Source organism: Pinus tabuliformis, chromosome 6, assembly GCF_031772625.1.
Source record: "Pinus tabuliformis cultivar Carrire ecotype Pingquan chromosome 6, CPIR1, whole genome shotgun sequence".
NCBI lineage: Eukaryota > Viridiplantae > Streptophyta > Pinopsida > Pinales > Pinaceae > Pinus > Pinus tabuliformis.
Window position 1 is genome coordinate 506100196 of NC_142292.1, and position 7690 is coordinate 506107885.

At 40.7% G+C, this 7690-nt stretch overlaps 1 pseudogene; it reads left to right on the forward strand.

The window, feature by feature from the left end:
• Positions 1 to 1218: 1218 nt before the first annotated feature.
• LOC149259530 (18S ribosomal RNA) lies at positions 1219 to 3017 on the forward strand (annotated as a pseudogene).
• The last annotated feature ends 4673 nt before the right edge of the window (positions 3018 to 7690 follow it).

The window sequence follows — 7690 nt, forward strand, 5'->3', positions numbered from 1 at the left end:
TTCCTTCCTTTTCCTTTGCATCAAAGCTATCGCATGACATCAAGCGATTGCGATCCACCATTGTTGATGTCTAGGTGAACTCCTAGGTGGACTCGATGCGGAGAAGGGAGGGTTGGGGTAATTTCTACAAGAGGTTGTGGGCTCAGTCATTCTCAGTTTATCTCCTTCTTTTGCCTTTGCACTGAGGCTGCCACAGGTGATCAGGCGATCAAGGTCCACCATTGCTGCTATCCGGGTGGAATCCTAGGTGGCCTCGGTGCGGGGCGGGGAGGGTTGGAGGGAATTTCTAAGAGAGGTTATGGGGTCATTCGTTCTCCTTTTATTACCTTAATTTTCTTTCACATCGAGGTTGTCGCAGGCGATTAGGTGATTGAGGTCCACCATTGTTGTTGTCTGGGTGGATTTCTAGGTGGCTTCAGTATGGGGCAGGGAGGGTTGGGGGAGTTTCTAAGAGAGGTTATGGGGTCGATTGTTCTTCATTTATTTCCTTACTTTGCCTTTGCGTCAAGGTTGTTGCAGGTAATCAGGTGATCGAGGTCCACTGTTCCTACTGTCTGGGTGGACTCCTAGGTGGCCTTGGTGCGAGGTGTGGGAGGGTTAGGAGGCATTTTTTAGAGAGGTTTTGGGGTTGGTTGTTCTCCTTTTATTTCCTTCCTTTTCCTTTGCATCAAGGTTTGCTTGATGGTGGACAATGGTTTTGTTTTCTTCCCTTTGTATGTTCATCGAGGTTGCCGCAGGAGATCAAGCAATCGAGGTCCACCATTTTCGTTGTCCGAATGGAATCCTAGGTTACCTCGATGCAGGGTGGGGAGGGTTTGGGAGGAATTTTAAAGAGAATGGGTGTGGGATCACTCATTTTTGTTTTCTTCCCTTTTTCTGTTCATTATGGTTGCTGCAGGTGATAAGGATTTGACCATTCTTGTTGCTTGGGGGGTGGTTTCTAACTACCGGATGACTTTGGTGTGTCGTGACTCTACAAATTTACCCATTTGTTCGCTTTGTGAATCTTTCATCCATCATCCATTGTGTTTGATGTCAGAATTTATTTTGCATGTCCTTGGCATGTAGTATGTGTGGGCTTGAATCCCTTCTTTAGATGCAAGAGGTGCAAGGTATAAAAGATTTACATGATATTTTGATATCTCTTTGACTTGATGGGTGTTGAGGCTAGCTCTTGTTAAGAGAGAGCTTGGAATTCCCTTTGAAGTGGGAGGGTGCTACATGTTTGATCGTTATAGTAGTCATATGCTTGTCTCAAAGATTAAGCCACACATGTCTAATTATGAACTAATTAAGTCTATGAAACTTTGGATGGCTCATTAGATCAATTATAGTTTTTTTTATGGTACCATACTACTCGGATAACCATAGAAATTATAGAGCTAATACATGCACCAAGTCCGTACTCTTTGGAAGGGATGAATTTTTTAGATAAAAGGTTGGCACGGGCTTTCCCACTTCTCTGGTGAATCATGATAACTTAATAGATCGCACAACCCTTGTGCTGGCGATGCTTCATTCAAATTTCTTCCCTGTCAACTTTTGATGGTAGGATAAAGGCCTACCATGGTGGTGATGGGTGACAGATAGTTAGGGTTTGGTTCTGGAGAGGGAGCCTAAAAATCAGCTACCACATCCAAAGAAGGAAGCAAGCACGCAAATTACCTAATCCTGACATGGAGAGGTAGTGACAATAAATAACAATACTGGGCTCATCAAGTCTAGTAATTGGAATGAGTACAATATAGATCCCTTAACAAGGATCCATTAGAGGGCAAGTCTAGTGCCATCAGCCGTGGTAACTCCAGCTCCAATAACATATATTTAAGTTGTTGCAGTTAAAAATCCCATAGTTGGATCTTGGGTCGCAATGGTCGGTCCGCCTACTTGGTTTTCACCTACCCTTTCATCTCTTTTTTCGACGATGTGATCCTGGCCTTCACTGGTTGGGTCGCAGCTTTGGCACTGTTACTTTGAAAAAATTAAAGTGCTCAAAGAAAGATTATGCTCTGAATACATTAGCATGGAATAATGTGATAGAAGTCTGGTCCTATTGTGTTGGCCTTCAGCACCGGAGTAATGATTAATAGGGACTGTTGGGGGTATTCGTATTTCATTTTCAAAGGTGAATTTCTTGGATTTATGAAAGACAGACCACTACGAAAGCATTTTCCAAGATTATTTTCATGTTGGGGGCTCGAATATGATCATATGTTGTCCTAGTCTCAACCATAATCGATGTCGACTAGGGATTGGCGGATATTGCTCTAAGGACTCCATTGGTACCTTCTGAGAAATCAGATTGTTTGGGTTTCATAGGGGGCTATGGTCACAAGGCTTAAAATTAAAGGAATTGATGGAAGGGCACCACCAAGAGTGGAGCCTGCGGCTTAATTTGACTCAACACGGGGAAACTTACCAAGTCCAAACATAGTAAGGATTGACAGATTGACATCTCTTTCTTGATTTTATGGGTGGTGGTGCATGGCCTTTCTTAGTTGGTGGAGAAATTTTTCTGGTTAACTTTGATAATGAACGAGACCTCGACCTACTAACTAGCTATGTGTAGGTTCCCCTTCACAGCTAGCTTCTTAGAGGGGCTATGGTCGTTTAGGCCATGGAAGTTTGAGGCAATAATAGGTCTGTGATGACCTTAGATGTTTTGGGTTGCACATGCACTACATTGATGCAACCAAGGAATTTTTCTTCTTGGTTCGAGAGGATTAGGAAATCTTCTCAAATTGCATTGTGATGGGGATAGACCATTGCAATGATTTGTCTTCAACAACGAATTCCTAGTAATCGTGTATCATTAACACGTGTTGACTACATCCCTGCCCTTTGTACACACCTCTCATCACTCCTACCGATTGAATGATCTAGTGAAGTGTTCAGATTGCGTCAATTACGGTGGTTCGCCGATGTCAACGTCGTGAGAAGTTCATTGAACCTTATCATTTATAGGAAGGAGAATTTGTAACAAGGTTACCATAGGTGAACCTGTAGTAATATCATTTATAGTAGGGTTTATTTTTTTCATTCAAGTTGGGTGGGTTTCGATTCCAATCTAGGCTCATGTGGTGTGTCTTTAGGGGAGAGGGTTTGATGTTTGTCGAGGTGGGGCCTCTTACAAAAGAGCCCTATAACATTGTTGGTTTCTTATCTTGAGGTCATGCTTGTTGTTTCGTGTACTTGCAAGCCATGCGTTTTCTTGTCCCATCCTTTGTTTTTCTTCCCCCAATGTGCTTTTGTATGGGGTTTAGAAGCTCGTTGCTTGGGAGACCTCTTTGACAGTCTGTTTGGTGGGGCATGTTCGTTGTAGTTGAGGATACCTCTCAAACTCATTGGTAGCAGCGGTGCTCTGTCTTTTATTTGTTGGAAGATATGGGCAAAGGGTGTGGACCTCGTTATTTGGTTCTCTCCAAAGGGCGGCGGTGATGGTTTATGTGTTGCTTGGGTGACATTTTTTGTTGGTGGTTGGCACAAGGGAGTGGTTGAGCGTGTGCTTGGCACCTCAATCCTTCCATGAGGGGAAAATCTCAAGGTTGGGTCAATATAGGATGGATGAAGAGTGGCACAATCCACTGGGCTGGCCACCCTAGTCCTCTCGACTATTCCTTGATCTGCCGTAGCGGAAGGGTTGGGTGTTTAGGCAATGAAAAAAACCTCCCTCAGTCTGAGCTCCATCAAAATCACAAGTTTCTCCATCAATGGGCATGAGGTAGCATTCTTCTCTCATGTCTTTGGTGTTGAGGGAATTCCTCGTCCTATCATGAGCCACTCACATTACAAGGAAAGTAGTAGTAGATTATGTCCTTGTTTCTCCCTTTGGATTGTGGGATTTTTGCGTGACTTGGTCATTTCTTGGATGTGTTGACTATTGCAAAAATGTCGTGGTGTGTGCTTTGGGTACATACCTCTCTTTAGCATGCGACGCTACACCACTGGTGTATTTGTGGCCCTCAGCTTTATCCAACATTGAGTGTCAACATGCGATAGCTCCTCTTTGGAGTTCGATTGTTGACCCCGCTTGATTTTTTGGATGGAAAGTTTGTTGGGTGTTTTTTACATGGAGGAGTGCAATATCAGGGTGGGTTTTCTATTAGTGCATCTATTGTTTGAAGCCATGTGTGGGTTAGGGGGTTGTTTGCCTCTCAGTAACATGCTATAGAAACTGGTCTCATCACGACCCTTGACTTTACTAGTGGTCAAGTTTAGGTTGTGAATTATTTGCTTGGTTGTTTGATTGTTATTTTTTACACTGTAGCTATAAAGGATGTTGTGCCAGAATGTATGTGGAAGGGTGTGAAGAGGTGGGATGCTTTTACTGGGTGCCTTGTTTTCTTTCTTTTTGGTTAGCCAACATCTCCTCCCTGTGGTGGTGAACCTATCTTTTTCTAGTCATGAATGCAGTTTGTGACTTCTTCATTAAAGCGTCTGACTGTTGTCCATGATGTTCACAGTTGGAAAGGTTGTCAAGGGTTGTATGTTGAGGGTTCTCCTTTGTGTGGGTTTGCTTCTTTGAACCATTGGATGGAAATTATTCCATTTCATTGTCATTTTGTTTTGTTAGTTTTGCTTGAAATTTGTCCCGCTTTGTCATAAATTGGATTTTTTTGAACCATCAGAGGACAGTTATGTCATTTTATTGTCGTTTTGTTTTGCCAGTGTTGCTTGAAATTTGGCCCCCATTCTCCCAAATTGGATTTTTGTTGCTATTGTTATGTGGGTGGTGTTTCTTTTTTGAAGTGGTTGAATATGGTAGGAGGGGTCACTAGTTGACTTGTTGTTTATCTATTTGAGCCTCCTCTTGTGAGAGGGTAGTCACCTTTGCATTTTTTTATTTCATGTTTTTTTCTTCCCTTCCTCCTTTTGGCCCCTAGCTTTACGGAGAACCAGAGAAGGAGTCCAAGAAATAATTTGGAAAAGAGTAGTCGAGTTTGAGCACCATGAACCATTCACAACCCCTATTTAAGACGGAAGCAAAGGTATACATCAAGACATATCAAGGTGATATTGAAGCTTTGAAATTGAATCATTGGTTGCAATAGTTAGAGGTTTACTTTAGTGTTCACCACATAGATGAGGAGTAAAATATTTCATTTGCTCATTTGAAATTAGAGGGTCATGCCCTGACCTGTGAGAAAGAAACAAAAACACCCTTAGGCTAGAGGGATATTCTTTAGTAACTATGTTGGAGGATTTTAAAACTCTCATCAAGTCTCAATTGCACCTTAGCAAGTATGTAGAGGACAAGTGGATCCAGTGTCATTGCTTCAAGAAAACATGGGGACAGATTGTATAGGATTGCACCATAAGATCCAAGGAGATGGAAATAATGTTGGGTATCTATCCCAAGAACCTAGATGTTATCCTTAAATATCTCATGGGCCTACACATCCATCTACGAAAGCAAGTGATTCCACTCAAACCCAAAATAATGGATGAGGTTTGTGTATAAGCACGATACTTGAAAAACATAGTCCAAAAAAAAGAGAAGTCAAGTCATTCAAAGCATAACAAGAAGCTTACAAGGTGGGGAAGAAGAAGTGGAAAAGGGGAAAGGACAAGAAGGTAACAACTATAGCACACAATTTCAAAGATCCTAGAAAGGACTTCAACGGCTGCAACATTGATGGTCACAAAGAGGAGAAGTGTTGGAAATTTCATCCAAATCATAACCCACATAACCATAAGAAGGATAGGAAAAAAAAAAACGCATAACCACATATTTGATAAATTAGGTGGAGAGTAGCTTTGACATGGATGAGAATATTATCTCCATATTATTGTAAAAGGGTGTGAATCTGATTAACCTTCATCAACAAGAAAAGAAGGATATGACCAAACTATTCCATATAAAAAGGATTTGTAAACTGCCGTGGATATTCCACTAGACAGTTCGTCACAACATATCTAATAATATTATACTAAAACTCTGAAAAATCTACACTATTACAGTTTATTAAACTTTAAGATCTGTGGATTTAATTGTAATTAGTGCATGCATGCGAATATAAATTATGCAGAAAAGTAGAGAACAGGAAAATAAGCTCACACACACATAAGACACAAGATATGCTCTCTGGGAAACCCTTTCGGGAGAAAACCTACCTGGAAGGTGAGGTCGCTTCACTCTCTTTCTTTGTCTAGAAATATGGATGAAGAATTAATGTTTGTGACTCATGGACTTCTACAATTCACAGATCCCATCTATGTGCTCTACCCCCTATCTCTCCTAGCTATATTTGCTCATCTATGGAAAAAAATGCTCTTGAAAGAATGGAATGCCTCTTCCTCCTAGTGGTCCAGTTATAACACAACCCGATAGCCTACTAGTGGTTAAGTTTGACTGCATCAAATCTTAACTAGAGTTAAAAACTAGACTCTTCTAGAGTATTTTACATCACAAACACGTGGCTAGCTCCTTTTCCATGAATAATGGGGGTCGACACGACATCCTCTCGGACTATAGGTGTGAAAACAGGAAGGTCAACTTCTAAGTGGCATAACGTTTTCATACGGGCTCTGATTGGTGCGCTTCTTGTACCGTTGTAAAGGTATTTGTGTGTAGAATAACATCAAATGGTGCTGCAATAATTCAGCAAATTTTTACCCCAAAAAAACATTGTTTGATGCCTCAAAACGCTTCCGGAAAGTTTCAGACCCTGTTTCTCCAAACTGGATCTCGCCGGTAAAAACGATCCTGTGAGCTAATTCCTCCACCTTTTCCACTCCAAATTCATCGATATGGATGACAAAAAATATAATGATCCAATTCAGATAAAAAAATATAGGTCAAGAACACAAAGTTTGATTCTTTGTTTGACTCGCATTCATAGGAAATTCTCATAGTAGTAGATCTAGTCAACAAACTTGAACTAGAGATCCATAGTCATCATATCCCATATCTATTGGGATGGGCCGATAAGGAGGCAGAGATAAACGTTACCACTTGAGGTATGTGGAGTTGCATTTGGAAGTCACTACATGTATATGAGGGATGCAATATTCATGCGTAGAACCAACCAATACCACCTTATAAAGGATGGAAATTACTTCATCCTCAAAATGCACATGGGAAAGTCAAAGATTTCATTGGAAAGTGCCAATCAACCTAAGAAATTAATTAGTTCCAAGTAAAAAGTATGTTTTATTCTTCTTAATATGAAATTAATATGTAGAAGAATTAGTGAGAGTAAAGGCATCCCTAGATGGGTATACTAAGGAACATATACAAAAGTTGGAAGAGTTGTTATAGGAATATAGGGGAGTGTTCCAGGATCAAAGGGTTATCATTGAAGAGGGAAGTGGAGCATGATATTCAATTGTTGTTAGAATCTCCATTTCCAAACACTAGGTTGTAGAGATAGTCTATTATGGAAGCGAGTGAAGTCGAAATTATTGGAGTAGGGTGTGATTTGACCAAGTACCTCACCTTGTGGCCACCCATCATAATTTCCATAGAATAATGGGACTTGGAAAATGTGCATTGGTTACAAGTCATTAAACAAAATTACACTCAAGAATAGGTACCCGTCCCAATATAGATGATATATTAGATTAGTTGCAAAAGGTGAAATACTTCGCTAAGTTAGATTTAATATCTAGGTACCATTAAGTGTGAGTCAAGGAAGAATACACCTAACAGAAAACCTTCAAAACGAGACAAGATTTGTATGAGTGATTA